Source organism: Enhydra lutris, unplaced genomic scaffold, assembly GCF_002288905.1.
Source record: "Enhydra lutris kenyoni isolate GAN:26980312 unplaced genomic scaffold, ASM228890v2 scaffoldscaffold2, whole genome shotgun sequence".
Classification (NCBI taxonomy): domain Eukaryota; kingdom Metazoa; phylum Chordata; class Mammalia; order Carnivora; family Mustelidae; genus Enhydra; species Enhydra lutris.
The window spans coordinates 47,115,851-47,134,825 of record NW_019154086.1 but is presented as its reverse complement, the minus strand read 5'-3'; the positions used below and the strand labels follow the sequence as shown (position 1 = coordinate 47,134,825).

Genomic DNA, 18,975 nt, shown 5'->3' with positions numbered 1-18,975 from the left:
TTTGAATAAAAAATGGAAAGTATTAGTCAATGCAAAAAGTACATAAAACATGTGGTTCATGACCTAAGTGTCCACTGATAGACAAATGAATAAGGAAGATGTGGTACATATATACAATGAAATACAATGCTTAAAAAAAAAAAATAAAGATGAGAACTTGCTCTATAAGACAACATAGACTTAGAGGGTATTATGCTAAATGAAATAATTCAGACTGAGAAAGACAAATACCATATGATTTCACTTCATATGTAGAATCTAAAACAAAAACACACAAATAAATAAAAAGCAGAATCAGACTTTTTTTATTATTTTTTCATAAGTTTTTTTTTTATTATTAACATATAATGTATTATTAGCCCCAGGGGTACAGGTCTGTGAATCACCAGGTTTACACATTTCAAAGCACTCACCATAGCACATACCTTCCCCAATGTCCATAACCCCATCTCCCTCCCCCTCCCCCCTGCAACCCTCAGTTTGTTTTGTGACATTAAGAATCTCTTATGGTTTGTCTCCTTCCCGATCCCATCTTGTTTCATTTATTCTTTTCCTACCCCCAAACCCCCCACATTGCCTCTCAACTTCCTCAAATCAGGGAGATCATATGATAATTGTCTTTCTCTGATTGACTTATTTCACTAAGCATAATACCCTCTAGTTCCATCCACATTGTCACAAATGGTAAGATTTCATTTCTTTTGATGGCTGCATAGTATTCCACTGTATATCTATACCACATCTTCTTTATCCATTCATCTGTTGGTGGACATCTAGGTTCTTTCCATAGTTTGGCCATTGTGGATATTGCTGCTATAAACACGAATCAGATTTATAAATATAGAGAATAACTGATGGTTGCTAGAGGGAAGGGAAGATTGGGGGGTTGGGCAAAATGGGTGAAAGAGAGAGGGAGATACGGGCTTCCGGTTATGTAATGAATAAGTCATGGGAATAAAAGACACAGCATAAAGAATATAGTCAATGATACTGTAATAGCAATGTATGGGGACAGATGGTATCTATATTCCTGGTAAACACAGTGTAATGTTTAAATTTGTCAAATTACTATGTTGTACACCTGAAATTAATATATCATTATGTGTCAACTATACTCAAATAAAAAAATTTTTAAAAACACATGTTCTATAAATTGAAGATCAAATAATAAAACTTTTATGAACAAATTCATGCATAAATACAGAGATTTAAGCAAACTTATCAAATCTTTGCTTTCCACAGAAGGCTGTCAAGTTGACTACAGGTATTACCAATGATACAAAATCCTTTTTGTCATGAAGACAGATATATATATATGGCATTATTTAACAAAAGTTTCAAGTCTCTTAAACCTGGAAGGGCTCTATGAGGCTTTGTGGTCAACATCTTGGTACAGAATTCATGAACACCATTTGGAGGTACAAGTCTACTTGACATAAGTACTGAAATATGTAGGTTATATACATTGTTTATAATATAGTGCCTTTTTTTCTATTTGTGATTATGTAAGTAAATAAGGAAATTACAATGTAATATTCATGAGCACTGATGTAAAATTCATGAGCACGGATGATTAATAAAAACCATGATGCTATGTCATTAAAATACCAAAAAAAGGAGATCCTTGTTCAAAATACATAGTTTTTACAAACTTATACTCTAATATTAATATATTTTATATAAATAATCACACACACACACACACACACACACACACACACACATGATTTTCTCAAAAAAGAAACACCATGTTTAATGGCAAATTTTAGCATACTCTAGTACCAGATATGGCCTGGAGTTGAAGAAGAAGTGACAGATAGGTGACAGATAGGTGACCTCTGTGAAGCCTCATAAAGTGAAAAGGATAAGGAAGTCAACAATCAAACAGAAGAGCTCCATGGCCTGACACAAGGCCAAGTCCAGACTAGCACTGGAGAAAGAGTTATCATTTAAGAGATGGATTCCTGATACACCCAGTGGTCAAGTGCTGGCCCTCAAACCAGCCACAACTGTGGTGGCTGCAGCAGCAAGAAGCTTGGCTTCTATGTCCTTGTCCTCAGAGAAAAGACTGGTCTGGAACTCCCTCTGGACCACCTAGTGTGGAGATCTACTCTAGGAAGGCTGTTTAGGTGGGATCCGTGGCTTGTGAAGAAAGAGGCAGACACAGGCCTGATTAGACATAGGCCAGCCACAACAGTGGATCAGTGCTAGGTAAATGAGTAGTGCCTTGGTGGTCTACATGAGTTCAGTAGCCCAGCTTGAGCTTTTTTTTCTCAGTGCTTGGCTCTCATACCCACATGTCCTGGAGTCATCCATCTCTTAGACCAGATGGCAACTATTATTAATCTAGTTGTGCTCAACAATAAAGCTGTTCTAAACCCACATAGAAGAAACTTTAATTGAACTCTGAATAAATTTATTACATTTAATATCCCATACTGAAAAGTCTCAGGCCCAACCCACTATTTTACATATAAAGATAAAAATATGAAAAAAAAATTTTTAAGTCTTACCTTGCTTAAACCTACCACCAATAGCAGCAATTTTAAATGTCAAACTACTGATCTTTTCACAAGCCAGTGAGATAGAAAATTGCTTTTTGCTCTGCCACTCCTTAATGAATGTTCAAAAGGGAGTTTTTGGTCACTAGCTACATCAATTATGGCCAAACTTCCTGAGCTGAATGAGGCTGGAGTTAACTGCAATCCATCGTGTGATAACCACAGTGAAAAGTTGTGTCTCTAGCAGGACTTCTTTTAAACCATTTCTACTCTCTGAACTTAAATCTTGGTTTTCAATATTTGAAGATGAGTCAAAGGAGTAACTTTCACCAAGCTGTAAAACACTATGTGTTTTCTGAAGTTTTACAGAAGATGTTCCAGGAATACTTGGAAATATCAGTTTAGAAGCAGATGCTGGAATAGGTGTAAGAGGAATGAGTCTATTACTATTAACTATACAGTTCTCTTTACAAGGCAAGTGGGATGAGATTTCAGCATGAAGGGCATTGGTCTCCAGTGTCCCAATCTTGCTTTTTACTTCAATATTAGGAGAAAATGAGATTCCCTGCACTTGATTTGGCTCCAAATTTGAAATCACTTTTTGTTTGTCATTTACCTCTACATTTTTTCCTTTCAAACTAGACAAGTTTGTAGTGGTTAATTTTTGCTTTTCATTTTCTAGAGGACTGGACACTTTGTCTAAAATTCTCTGCAGTCCTGGGCTTAAATCAAATAATGCCCCTGACTATATGAATGCATTATTTTCCTCTGTCTCAGTTAATTTGGGTTTTTGAGACCTTTCATCTTTATCTCCTCCAATTACTTCTCTTTGTGGATAATTATTACCTACAGTCATTGGATCACTTAGTTCTAATGCTCTAAAACTGCAGTATTCTGTTTCTCCTGGACAGGACATATTTCTACAGTGTTCAAAGCTTCAACCACCTGATCAGAATCCACTTCTGAAAATATAATAGACTCATCACTGAAAGAAGTGTACTATTGCTGATTATCTTGATTCTCATTCATTTGATTTTCTAATTGTGCCCTCTCATTGCAGACACACAGAATGACTAAAATGGTTTGACGTTAGTGCAGGGGTTCTTTCACTTGTATGTCAGGTGGTTGTTCTTTTACTAGGTAGTCTTCATCGAAACTGCCAAACAGTAAGCCATCACTCAAATTCAAACTTGTTTCAGGAACTGGCAGACATTCTGCTTCTATACCAGAGGTAGTTCTCTTTTGAAGAACCAGAGGTATAACTGGTTTCATAGCTTCTCGTGTTTGATAACCTTGAAGAAAACTATTTAATTGAGAGTCAGTGACAGAAAGTTCATTCCTTTTAAAACAAGGTCCATTTACCTTCAAGAGTATTGGAGAAAGAAAAATTAAGCTTTCTGGAGTCAGGATATCAACCCCATCCAAATCAGTGCCTTGTTTCATAGTATCTACAGTCTTAAGTTCCAAATGATCTTTATTTGTCACTTCTGGAGAATGTTGTTCACCAGAAAAAGTAATACAAATCTCATTCTGAAAAGAGCATACCGAACTCTGGTCATCTAAGCTCTTCTGCAACATTCCTGTTGCCAGGTTGGCATACTTTGCTCCTGGTTTGGCATTTTCAGTTGTCATCTGTTGTATTATTTTCTCTGATGGAGTATCCATGTAGAAACTATCTTCAAATTCACAAGGAACTAAACCTAATTCAGAAACACAATTATTCATTGTTTGCCACATAAGCTTCTGTTTTTTCTTGTTTTCTAGATGTATTTAGTAAATTCTCATGCTGGCCTTCTGATCCTCGAGGTGGGAGTATCTCAGCTCTCCTTATCTCCTGATACCTAAAGCTTATTTGATTTATTTTCTTCACTATTAAACTTCGTAATTCCACACTTGATAATAATATCTGAGTCTCTATTCATATAACTACTGCCTGTCTCACAGGACATTTGTCTCTCTATTATTTTTTTCTGCTTGGTAGAAGTGTTCGTCTGTTTATCAGACTGTTTTTCTGGGCAGTAGTTAACTGAGTAGGTGTCATGTTTTAGATAAACATTCTGGTTTTTTAAATCGTTTTCTACCACCAAAACTGTGTTTATTTTTTCTGACTCAACAACAGCAAATCCTCTTCCATTTCACTAACCATACTAGTGGGTTGACAAGTCATTTTTTTACTCTGGGAGTGTGTGATAAAATGTTCCACAAGAATATAATTAGTTTTTGTTTTGTTCTTTGAACTTTGTTCTCTTTCTAATGAGAATGATGCTTTGCTATATTTTCCCTCAGCACAGAATGATACATTTTTAGCAAAAGGGTCTGGACTTCTAAATTCTACATTCTTCTCATCTAAGGTAAATGCATCTCCACAATAAACAGGATTAGACATAGTCTGTTCCTGTAAATCAATTCTACACATCTCAGTGTCTTTCATACGGCTACTGTGTCTAAATTGTTTTACATATTTACTATGTTTCCAAGATCCAGAGGTAATACTCATCTTTTCTGAATTGAAACTCGGAGCTTCTTTTTTAGTTTTCTCAAACAAGAGAATCCAAACAACTTTCTTAGTGCATGTTTTTCCCTCATTCAGAGAGGTTCTTAGCTTTTCTTTACTTATACTCAAAGAAGCCCATTTTCTTGCTCTGGAAGTGGAATATGCCTGGCGTTCTTGATTCCCATTCTGTAACTTATCATAAAAGGAGTTTGTATGCTCTCCACTTTTCTCTAAATCTTGCACAGTATTTTATGAATGCTTAGCAGAAGAATCACTAAACATCGAGTTACTTTTTTTCTTTGATGTTAACCTTTCACAAGATCTTTTAGTTTGGGGTATAAATTTCTGTTCCTTTACTTCTGACTCACTGCTGGTCAATGAGTGTGTATCAGAATTTTAAAGGGAGTATGAATTCCATTGCACTCCCATTTCAACTAAGTCCTGCTGCAGAATCATTTTAGCTTCTTCCACAATAAGGGCTGCTGCTTCTGTTTCAGTTAAACCTTTTCTGCCAGTCACCCAAATAGTTAACATATTCCAACGTTCTTCAACTGCTTCCTCTTCCTCATCCATTGCCTTTTGGGCACTATATAAGGATGCAGGAAAAAATAATGTATTGATTCACTCATGCATACCGAAATCTTTACTAAGCATTAATCTGATCTGTTCTAAGAACTGAAGAAATTGCACTGAACAAGAGGGAAATATGTCTACTGTTTTAGAGCTTACATTCTAGTTGTGGAAATCAGACAACAAACAAATGTTAAAATGCATTCTATGTCAACTGGTAATAATTGTGTACAGAAATGAAGCACCAGGAGATGGGTGGTTCTGTAATTTTTAAGTGGCATAATTAGAGAAGGCCTCACCAAGATCCATTAAGCAGAAATCATTTAAAATAGAGTCATAAGACTCTCATTAAAAACAAATCCTATGTAATATGAACTCTGGACAAAATAATTGAAGGACTTGGAGGGTGACCAAAAGGAGAAACTGAAACCTGGAGTTTCAGTTTCAGTAGATAGGCAGAATTTGAAAAAGAGCTCAGAATAACTGCAAGAGATTTAAAAAAAAAAAATGGAGAAAGTCCAGAAATGAGAGATTCAAAAAAGGAGAACCCCAAATTCTTCATATAAATTCTGCCCAAATATCTGGCTGCCCTCTAATCTATGCAAGTGTGGGCGGACTCCAAGCAGCCAGTTAAAAGTCTAACCAATTAAACAGGGGTTTGAGTGACTGTCTACTACAGGAAGACAAAGTTTAGAGTTTGAGTTCAGTCAAGCTGACTGATAAAATATCAATGCTCTTCGGGATAAAATAATAGATCCTATGCCCTAAAAGGCCAAACATTCACAAAATTGAAGTACCATGAAGAGAAAGGAAAAAAATGGGATGAGATATGAAAATTATTAAAGAAATAATAGCCAAGAGACTTCTGTTTCCAACAAGGACGGTGTAATAGGGACCAAGTTAGCCTGTCACCCAAAACAACTAAAACCAAGACTAGCTCTTAAAAGACACTGCAGCTTCCATTTTGCTCTCTCTCTTGGATTACTTACTCTAGGGGAAGCTAACCATCATGCATAAGGACAACAAGCAGCTCTGTGGAGAAGCTCACATGGAGAACTGAGCACCAGTTTGCCAGTGTGTGTGCAAGTCATCTTAAAAGCAGATCCAACTCAAACCTTCAGATAACTATAGTCCCAGCCAACGGCTTTACTAAAACCTCAAACTGGACCACTAGCAAAGTAGCTCCCAAGTTCATGACTCACAGAAACTTTGTGTTAATATATATTTCTTGTTGCCTTTAGGCCACTAAGTTCTTTAAGATATATTTTTAAGTTTTGTTGTTTTTTTTTTTTAAGTAATCTCTACACCCAACATGGGGCTTGAACTCATGACCTTAAGATCAAGAAGAGCATGTTCTTCCGACTGAGCCAGCCACGCACCTCTAAGCTACTAAGGTCTTAATTTGTTTCATAGCATTAGCTAACTAACTAGCCCAGTAAAATTATCAAACTTCAAAGATATAAAAAAGAAATCTCAAGACCTACATATTTAGCACAAAAGAATTATATTCCCATTAAAATTCTTAAAAACAGCATGCACAGCAAAGAAAGAGCATTTTCCTAAAACTCAATAAAAGAAAGCATGGACCAAAAATTTATATCTAGCCAAGATGTGTCTCAAATATTAAGGTTATGGAAAAACAGTTTTAAACATACAAGATGTGGGGAATTCTATACTATATTAGTCCTCAAGAAATCTATTAGTGGATAAGTTTCATCCAGTCAAGAGATGACTAGAAGTGGTTCAACATTAAGACCAATGGTAAGAATTTGAATAAATAAAAATGTAGATTATATTAATTTTCCATCTCTACACCCTACAAAGATGGGGAAAGGGGTGGAAAATTAGTGTATACATGTTATATGTTGAGACAAAGTAGAAATAATGTACTTTTTAAATGGAAGGAAAAGGACAGAAAAAAAAGAAAAAGAAAAAGTGAGCTCAATGTTGATGACTATTATTCAGGCAATATGTGGATATTACAGAATACCATTAAAATCTTGACAAACCAGGGGCACCTGTCCGGCTCATTTGGAAGAGCATATGAATCTTGCTCTCCAGGTTGTGAGTTCCAGCCTCATGTTGGATGTAGAGACTCCTTAAAAATAAAATCTTAAAAAAACAAAACAAAACAAACAAAACCTTGACAAACCAGATAATAAAAAGCACACAGGTACCTGCTAAAACAAAAATATATACCTTTCTAAATATAAAAATAAAACTCCAAAGAGTATCCTTAGGCAGAAAAATAAACATAGTAAATATATAATACACATAATTATAAAATAATTTGAGAATTGAAACTAAACATTTTAGTTAAATCAATAAGTATGAGTGGAATTAAATCATATATTTAAAAATTTTTCAATTTGGTTCAAAAAGGAAAGATAATTACATCTCAGTGTGGTACCTAAAAGGTATATCTAAAACAAATTGATTCTTAAAGGCTAAAACTAAAGGGATGGACAAAAAAATTTCTAGGCAAAGGAAAGCAAGAAGAAAGCAGTGAGGGATAGACTGCATTAAACAAAAAAGAGTAAAATTTACTGCTAAAAACAACAATCATAATAAAGATAACATTATCAATCAGTCATATATACTATGAGTACATACACACCAAATAACAAGCAATTATTTAATGAAGCAAAGACAAGAGATACAAGGAGACAGAGAGAAATATATTAACAATTAGTGGACTTCAGTAAACCACTCTCATTAAAGGACAGATTAAATGTTGAGGAGGGGAATAAATAAAAATAAAGAAGACCTAATGAACATAACCAATGAAGCAGGCTTTATGAATATACCTCAAACATTTTACCTTTATAATGGAGAACACATTTAGTTTGTGTTGGTCATGTATTACGTCACAAAGAAACATCAGTGAGTTCCATAAAGTATATGTGTTACAAACAGCAATATTAGATTGCAGTGTAATAAGACTAGAAGTCATTTAACAAAATGAAAAAAAAAAAAAAAAAGCACTTCTACCTGGGCAAAAGAGAGAAAACATGAAAATTACATAATTTCTAACAAATAAAATGAAAATCTCTACATGTCACACAGTCTGTGGATTATACTTAAAATAGAGTCCACAGAAAAATTCACAGTACTAAATTCATAGTACTACACTAAAAACAGCATTTATTAATAAAAACATAAGTCAACAAATTCCTAGTTCAACAAAATATGAGAAAAAGTGCAACAAAATAAAAAGGAAAGAGGAAGAATAAAATGTAATATTAAAAGAAGAAATTAATAAGGTATATTTTTAAAAACAGACCTAATAGGCCGGAGGAGCCAAGATGGCAGAAGAGTAGCAGACTGAGATGACATCAGGTAGCAGGAGATCAGCTAGATAGTTATCAAACCATTCCAAATACCTACAAACCCAATAGGAGATTGAAGAGAAGAAGAGCAGCAAATCTAGAAACAGAAAATCGACCACTTTCTGAAAGGTAGGACCTGCAGAGAAGTGAATCCAAAGAAATGGGAAGATAGACTGCGGGGGGAGGGGCAGGCTCCTGGCAAGCAGTGGAGCAATGGAGCACAAAATTTGAACTTTCAAAAGTCTGCTTCACTGAAGGACATCGCTCCAGAGGCTAAGTGGGGGTGGAGCCCTTGTGGGGACCGTGTGGTCTCAGGTCCCACAGAGTCACAGAAGGATTGGGGGTATCTGAGTGTAGCAGAGCTTACAGGTATGAGTGGGGATGCCGACTACAGAAACAGAGCCAAGGAGTGAGCTCTCAGCTTGGGGTTACCTTAAACTGTGATCCGCAGCACAGTGAGGCCACTGCTCTTTGAGCAGGGGCACCACAAGTGGCAGATCTGGGGAGACCCACGTTCATCTGCCACAAGAGCAGAGTGGCAAGAATCTGCTGGGTTTGGAGACTCCAAATGGGGCTGTGTGCCAGAGACAGAAACATTCAGTCACAGGCTGTGTGAGCCTGAGAGCAGCCAGAGACCAGGGAGATGGAAGTGATTGAGTGCATTTCTCCACTGAGGAGTGGGGCCCCAAGCTCTTGGCTCCTCTGGGCTGGAGATTGGGAGGCCTCCATTTTCATTCCTGTCCTCCAGAGCTCTACAGAAAGTGTTCAGAGGAAAAAAGCTCCCAAGAGTGAACCTGAGCAGATTACTTACCCCAACCACTGGCAAGGGCAGCACAATTCCGCCTCAGGCAAAAACATTTGAAAATCACTAAAACAGGCCCCTTCCCCAGAAGATCAGCAAGAACATCCAGCTAAGACCAGGCTCACTGGTCAAGTAGAAGAGCAAATTCCAGAGGAAGGGAAAGCAAAGCATGGAATTCATGGCTTTCTCTCCATGATTCTTTAGTCTTGCAAAGTTAATTCTTTTATTTTATTTTTTTCTTATTCTAATTTTTTTAACTTTTCCTCTTTCTTCTTTTAAAGTTTCTTTACTAGTTTATCTTCACAATACCTTTCTAAAAAAAGAAAATCTTTTTAAACCTTCACTATTATAGTCATATTTTATCCCTCAGTGTATCTAACTTTATTTTTTGTATACTTATAGGGTTTTTTCTTCTAAAAATGTTTTAGAAAACAATTTCTTCTAATGGATAAAAATATACCATAAATCTAGCACAGGGCTTTGTTCTAGTCTCCAGTTCAAGCAAATTCTCTCCACTTTCTTTTTCTTTCTTTTTCCAACCAACTTATCAATCCCATTTTTAAATTTTCATTTTTACACTCATATTCCATCCCTTCATCATGTTTACCCTTATTTTTTATATATAAGTTTTTCTTTCTTTAAAATTATGGGAGATAGTTTCTTCTAAGAGACCAAAACACACCCAAAATCAAGTCGGTGGCTCTGTTCTATTCATCTTTTTAAAACTTCTTTTAGCCCCCTTCTCCTCCCCCCAGATTTGGGGTCTCTTCTGATTTCATTAGCATACATTTTTCTGGGGTCTTTTCCACCCTTAAAAAATTTTATTCTCTCGTTCATATATTCTTATCTGGATAAAATGGCAAGGCAGAAAAACTCGCCACAAAAAAAAAAAAAAAAGAATAAGAGGCAGTACCAAAGGTTGGACATCTAATCAATAAGGATGTTGGTAATATGTCAAATCTAGAGGTCAGAATGATGATTCTCAAGGTGCTAGCTGGTCTCGAAAAACACATGAAAGATATTAGAGAAACCCTGTCTGGAGAAATAAAAGCCCTTTCTGGAGAAATAAAATAACTAAATTATAACCAAGCTGAAATCAAAAAAGCTATTAATGAGGTGCAATCAAAAATTGAGGCCCTTACTGCTAGGATAAATGAGGCAGAAGAGAGAATTAGGGATATAGAAGACCAAATGACAGAGAATAAAGAAGTTGAGCAAAAGAGAGACAAACAACTACTGGACCATGAGGGGAAAATTCGAGAGATAAGTGATACCATAAGATGAAATAATATTAGAATAATTGGGATTCCAGAAGAAGAAAAAAGAGAGAGGGGAGCAGAAGGTATATTAGAGTATAGTAGTGTAGACAATTTCCCTAATATGGCAAGGGAACAAGCATCAAAATCCAGGAGGCACAGAGAACCCCTCTCAAAATCAATAAAAATAGGTCCACACCCCGTCATCTAATAGTAAAAACTTACAAGTCTTAATGACAAAGAGAAAATCCTGAAGGCAGCCCAGGAGAAGAAGTCTGTAACATACAATGGTAAAAATACTAGATTGGTAGCAGACTTATCCACAGAGAGCTGGCAGGCCAGAAAGAACTGGCATGATACATTCAGAGCACTAAATGAGAAAAAAATGCAGCCAAGAATACTATATCCAGCTAGGCTATCATTGAAAATCAAAGGAGAGACAAAAAGCTTCCAGGACAAACAAAAACTTTAAGAATTTGTAAACATCAAGCCAGCCCTACAGGAAATATTGAAAGGGGTCCTCTAAGCAAAGAGAGAACCTAAAAGTAGTAGACCAGAAAGGAACAGTGACAATAGACAGTAACAGTCACCTTACAGGCAATACAATGGCAACAAATTCATATCTTTCAATAGCTACCCTGAATGTAAATGGGCTAAACGCTCCAATCAAAAGACACAGGGTATCAGAAGATAAAAAACCAAAGCCCATCAATATGCTGTCTACAAGAAACTCATTTCAGACCCAAAGACACCTCCAGATTTAAAGTGAGGGGTTGGAAAACAATTTACCGTGCTAATGGACATCAAAAGAAAGCTGGGGTGACAATCCTTATATCAGATCAATTTATAATAAGAGATGAGGAAGGACACTATATCATACTCAAAGGGTCTGTCCAACAAGATCTAACAATTGTAAATATCTATGCCCCTAACATGGGAGCAGCCAACTATATAAACCAATTAATAACAAAATCAAAGAAACACATTGACAATAATACAATAATAGTAGGGGACTTTAATACCCTCCTCACTGAAATGGACAGATCATCTAAGCAAAAGATCAACAAAGAAATAAAGGCCTTAAATGACACATTGGACCAGATGGACATCACAGATATATTCAGAACATTCCATCCCAAAGCAATAGAATACACATTCTTCTCTAGTGCGCATGGAACATTCTCCAGAATAGATCACATCCTGGGTCACAAATCAGGTCTCAACCAAGCCCCTATATAAAGCCTTTATAATTAAAAATATGGTACTTGCTCATGAATTGACAAAAAGAATAGTAAGTAGAATAGAAAGTCCAGAAATAAACCTAGTTACTTATAGATATTTAGTATATAATAATGATAGCATCTGAAATTACTAAGTCAAAGATAGACCTTTTTTTATAAATGGGAACCTCTGGATAAAAAATGAAATTAGAACCAGACTTCACACCATACACAAAATTAAATTCTAAATGCATCAGGAATCTAAATTCAAACCTATAAATACTAGAAGAAAACATGAATGAATTATTTTTTAATCTCAGTACAAAGTTTTCTATGATAATTCAAGAGTAGAAAAAAAAAGAAAGAAAGAAAAAAGACTGATTTAAAAAATCAGTAAAAAATTAAAATTCTGGGGGCGCCTAGGTGGCTCAGTGGTTAAGCCTCTGTCTTGATGGCTCAGGTCATGATCTCAGAGTCCTGGGATCAAGCCCCACATCGGGCTCCCTGCTCAGCAGGGGAGCTTGCTTCCCTGCCTCTCTCTCTGCCCGCCTCTCTGCCTACTTGTGACCCCTCTCTCTCTCTCTCTGTCAAGTAAATAAATAAATAAATAAAAATCTTTTAAAAAAAATTAAAATTCTGCATGGCAAAAACAATGCAATGAAAGTCAAAAGACAATTCATAAATTTTGTGAATATATTTGTAATATATGTATAAAAGCAGCTAAATACTCTAATCAATTTTGAAAAGATTCTTTAAAAGGAGAGGGAAAAGACCAAACCCAGTAGAAACATAAGGAAAAGACATAACCAGAAAATTCACAAAGAAACCAAGAAAAAAAAATCCTGAAACATATGAAAACATCTCTACCATCACTCACAAGTGAAGAAATGCACACTTCTACCATGCTGAGATACAATTTCTCATCTAACAGACTGATAAAATGAAAACCTCTAACAATGGATTCTGTTGGCAAGGCTGTGGGGTAATAGATTAGTGAGAATGTGACCTGCAGGGCAATCTGGAATCTAATAAAGTGACATAAGTCTTTAACTTTGAAAATCCCAACCAGGAATCTACTCTGAGGAAACATTACCAAAAGTATGAAAATACATATGCAGAGAAAATTCATTATGAATTGTTGTTAATGGCAAATTGAGACAATCAAAGGCTAACTGGGCTTTCTAGCGCTTAACTACCAAGTACTAAAAGGAAAGGGTAGCCAGTTGCCAGATACCAGTTTACATCCAGAAAATTAATACAATTCTATATCCAACCTACACACCTTATTCAAATTTCACCAACACTTACGTCCCTTTTCTAATCCAATCTAGAATAAGGTGGTGCATCTAGTTTTCACATCTCTTTATCTTTCTTTAATTAGAAACAGTTCCTCAGTCTTTGTTTTTCATGACCTTGATATTTTTGAAGAGTACTAGTCAATTACTTTGTACAATGCCTCCCAGTTTAGGTTTGTCTAATATTTCCTTATAATTAAATTTATTTTAGACATTTTTGAAAGAATACTCCAGAAACGATGCGGTATTTTTCTCACTGTGTCACATGAAGAAGTATGTGATATTGGTTTGTCCTAATACTGATATTAGTAATTTTGATCAATAAAGTTCTGGGCATACAGAAGAGGCATAATCATAGCAATAGTAGATTCAGCATAATATAGAAGTACAAAGAGTAACTAGAACATAAAGAAACTAGACTTAGAATTTTGTCACATGGTGGAAGATCTGCTGGAACTCTTTCCAGGTCATAGGGGCAGCAAGTTTCACAGTTTATGCTCCCCCTCCACCTTGAGAGCAAGACAGAAGCAGGGTCCGGGTATACTAGCTGGCCTACTACCTCAATGAGCCCCAAACCCTTAGTCCACACCAGCCCCAGCCTTCCCACCAAGGCAGCACCAGTGTGCCACCCACCAGGAGGACATCCCTGGTCAGAACTCACTATAGCTCCAGCTGATGCAGCAAGGTGGCACACCCAGGAGCAAAGCAGCCCAGACCCAGGCCCATACTACTTTAGCTCCAGACAGTTTGCTAATTCTCCCCCAGCACAGAGTGCTGCAAGAATCCCTGACCCACACCCCCCTTAGTTCCAGCAACCCTGTCTGGGTACCCCTTGTGTGGAGCCCCCCAGAACACCCAACTTGCACCCACTTCAGCTTCAGCTGTCCTCCCAGTGAACCCTGTGGGTAGAGAGCCCCTGGACAGTCCTGGCCCATGCTCACTTCAGCTCCAGCTATCCTGCCAGGATGTTCTCTGTATAAAGAGCCCAGGGACTGCCCTGGCCTGCACCAACTTCAGTTTTTGCTGTCTTGCCAGAACCTCTTTCCAGAGAGCCCTGAACCACCTGACCCAAGCCCACTTCAGCTCCAGTCATGCTACCAGAGCAGCCCAAAAAAGGAGTACCTGAGACTCCATGCCCATGGCAGTCACAGTTCCAGCCAGCCAGCCAGCCAAAGTTATTAGGCACACAAAGACTATACAGGAATAACCACACATTATACCTTTCCTTCAAGTTCAGAAGTAGCTGTTCTATTCAATTCAAAGGAACAAACAGAAAATCAAGCAAAATGGGGAGATAGAGGAATATGCTCCAAACAAAAGAACAAGTCAAAATCTTAGAAAAAGAACTATTTGAAACAAAGAGAAACAATGCACTTGATAAAGTTTAAAGTAATGATCCTAAAGATGCTCACTGGACTGGAGACAAGAGTGGGGAAGAATTCAGTGAAAATTTCAACAAAGAGATATAAAATATGAGAAAGAATTAATCAAAGTTAAAGAACATAGTGATATGAAAAATACACTAGAGGGAATCAACAATAGATTAGGGGATGAGAAGAGATCAGCAGCAATCTAGAAGACAAAGTAATAGAAAGCACTCAAGCTGAACAACAAATAGAAAAAAAATTTTAACGAGGATAAGTTAAGCAATCTCTAGAATGACATCAAGTGAACAAACATGGAGGTCCCAGGAGAGAAGAGAGAAAGAAAAGGGGAGAAAACTTATTTGAAGAAATAATAACTGAAAACTTCCTTAACCGGGGGAAAGAAAACAGGTTCAGGAAGGATACAGAGTTCCAAACAAGATGAACCTAAGGAGTTCCACACCATGACACATATAATTAAAATGTCAAAGGTTAAAGATAAAGAGAAAATTCTAAAAAGAGCAAGGAGAGGCAAAAAGTTACATACAAGGGAAACCACTTAAGGCTATGGGCAGATTTTTCAGCAGAAATGTTGCAGGCCAGAATAGAGTGGCATGATATATTCAAAGAGCTGAAGGGGGGAAAAAAAAACAAACAAACCTACAACCAAGAACACTCTCTGTGGCAAGCTTATCATTCACAACAGAAGGAAAGATAAAGAGTTTCCCCAAAACACAAAAGTTAAAGGAGTTCATCATCACTAAGCTAGTTTTACAAGAAATGTTAAAGGGACTTCTTCAAGTGAAAAAAGAAAAGGCCATAATCAAAAGTAAGAAATTATGAATAAGAAGATATAAAATATAATAACATATACAAAAATGTGGGGAAAGGGGAATAAAAGAAATATTCTTTTAGAATTTGTTCAAACTTAAGTGACCACTGACAATATAGACTGTTACATATTTAAAATGGTATATATGAACCACATGGTAAAGACAAACCCCAAATCTGTAATAGTTACACAAAAAATAAAGACAATCAACATAACACAACAGAAAGTCATCAAAGGAAAGAGAACAAAAGAAAGAAACAAAGAACTACAAAAATAAGAAAATAATTAACAAAAGGGTAATAAATATATCAAAAGAGATAGGGTGGTAGAATAGATTAAAAAAAAATAAGATTAATCTAATAATCTAAGATTAATCTAATAAGATTAATAGATTAAAAAGAAAAGGCACCTGGGTGGCTCAGTGGGTTGAAGCCTCTGCCTTCGGCTTGGGTCATGATCCCAGGGTCCTGGGATCGAGCCCCACATCGGGCTCTCTGCTCAGCAGGGAGCCTGCTTCCTCCAATCTCTCTCTCTGCCTACTTGTGATTTCTGTCTGTCAAATAAATAAATAAAAATCTTAAAAAAAAAAAAGAAATAAGATCCAGGGCACCTGGATGACTTGGTTAAGCATCTGCCTTCAGCTCAGGTCATGATCCCAGGGTCCTTGTATTGAGCCCTACATCGGGCTCTCCACTTAGCAGGTAGCCTCCTTCTCCCTCTCCCTGTTTGCTGCTCCCCCTGCTTGTGCTCTCTCTCTTTCTGTCTCTCTCCCTCAGTCAAATAAATAAATTAAAGAAATAAAAATTAAAAAAAAAAATAAGATCCAGGGGGCACATAGGTGGCTCAGTCAGTTAAGTGTCTACCTTCAGCTCAGGTCATGATCCTGAGGTTCTGGGATGGAACCCTGTGTTGGGATCCCTGCTCAGCAATGAGTCTGCTTCTCCCTCTCCCTCTGTCACCCCCACCTCCATGGCTCATGCTCTCCCTCTCAAATAAATAAGACCTTAAAAAAAAAAAGACCCATGGGGCACCTGGGTGGTTCAGTCAGTTACGCACCTGACTCTTGATCTCAGCTCAGGTCTTGATCTCAGAGTCGTGAGTTCAAGTCCTGCACTGGACGCCACACTGGGTGTGAAGCCTATTTAAAACAAACAAACAACAACAACAATAAAATCCCAGTTGTAGGCTGCCTAAAAAAGACTCACTTCAGATCTATAAAAATACGGAGACCAAAAGTGAAAGCATGGAAAAAACAGGAGGGGGAAAAAAAAAAGAGCCAAGGTAGCAATACTTATACCAGACAAAATAGACTTTAAACAAAGACTATAAAAAGACACAAAGAAGGGCATTATATAATGATAAAAAGGTTAATCCAACAAGAGGATATAACATTTGTAAATATCTATGCACCCAATATTGAGCATCTAAATATATAAAGCAAATATTAACAGGCATATAGAGAGAAATTGACAGTAATACTATAACAGTACAGGTCTATAACACCCCATTTACATCAATGGATAGACCATGCAGACAGAAAAAGAAGGAAATAGTGACTTTGAATGACACATTAGACCAGATGTACGTAGCAGATACATGCAGAGCATTCCATACAAAAAAAAAAAAAAAAAAACCCAGAACATTCAGTTCAAATGCATATGGAGCATTCTCCAGGATAGATCACACGTTAGACCATAAAACAAGTCCCAGTAAATTTAAGATTAAAATCATATCAAGCATCTCTTCCAACCATAACAGTATAAAACTAGAAATCAATCACAAGAAAAAAAAACTGGAAAAAACAAAAACACGTGGAGACTAAACAGCATACTACTAAATACCCAATGGGCAAGTGAAGAAATCAAAGGAAATCAAAAGATACATGAAGACAAATGAAAATAAAAAGACAAAAATCCAGAACCTCTGGGACACAGTGAAAACAATTCTAAGAGAGATATTCATAATGATACAGGCTGACCTCAAGAAACAAGAAAAAAATCTCAAATAATCTAAATTTACACCTAGGAGAACTAGAAAAAGGAGAACAAACAAGGTTAAATGTTAGTAGAAGGAAGGAAATTAAGATCAGAGTAGAAATAAACAAAATAGAGACTTAAAAAAACAATAGAAAAGATATAAAGAGCTGGTTCTTTGAAAAGATAAAATTGATAAACCTTTAGCCAGACTCACCAAGGAAAAAAAGAGATATGAATAAGATCAGATATGAAAGAGGGAAATTAATAACCAACACAGAAGTACAAAGAATAAAAAGAGAATATTACAAAAAATTATATGTCAAAAAATTGGACAAACTAGAAGAAATGGATAAATTCTTAGAAACATACAATCTTACCCCTGGGGCTAATAATACATTATACGTTAATTAAAAATTTTAAAAAAAGATCTACAAACCTAAACAATCACAGAAGCTCAATATATGATGCACATTAGTTCGCTTTCTGGGTGGCCAGGCTTAAAAGGGCTCCATCTCCTAAAATAAGTTCAATTTTTCTTGTTCCAACTTTCAGAATGGAGAGATTTAACCTCAAAACAGAGGCTGTCTGAGAAAGCATCTCCAATTATTATGTATGTTGTGAATGGCCCAGTCTACCATTATAGTAGGAATGTAGTTTTGGTAATCACAGACTGTTTTTTTGGCAATAGGTGATATGCAAATGCAAAGACGCATGAACTGCATGGCATAGATCCATTGTTAGTGCCCTGCTATACCACTTTTCTTCTTGGGCAAGCCTCTAGGCTTAAGTGGATTATAATGCAATAATCTAACTCAATTAAAAGTGCATCTGGAGAACAATGCAAAAAAAAAAAGAAAAAAGAAAAAGAAACATACAATCTTCCCAAACTGAACCAGAAAGAAACAGAGCAGCTGAATATACCAATTACTAGTAATGAAATTGAATTAGTAATCAAAAAAACTCAAACAAACAGAATTCCCTGACCAAATAACTTCACAGATGAGTCTTACCAAACATTTAAAGAAGAGTTAATACCTACTCTCCTCAAACTATTCCAAAAAATAGAAGTGAAAGGAAAACTTCCAAATACATTCTACAAAGCCAGCATTACCCTGATACCAAAACTAAAGGCATGACAAAAAAAAAAAAAGAAAGAAAGAAAAGAAACTTATGGGCCAATGTTCCTGATAAATATAGATGCAAAAATCCTCAACAAAATATTAATGAACACCATTCAACAATACATTAAAAGAATCATCAACCATGACTGAATGGGATTTATTCTGGGGAAGCAAGGTTAATTCAATATTCATAAATCAATCAACCTGATATGCCA

At 36.3% G+C, this 18,975-nt stretch overlaps 1 pseudogene; it reads right to left on the bottom strand.

Annotated features, from left to right (window-relative positions):
- LOC111146266 overlaps positions 1–18,975 on the bottom strand; it is a 120,654-nt pseudogene that overhangs the window by 60,535 nt on the left and 41,144 nt on the right.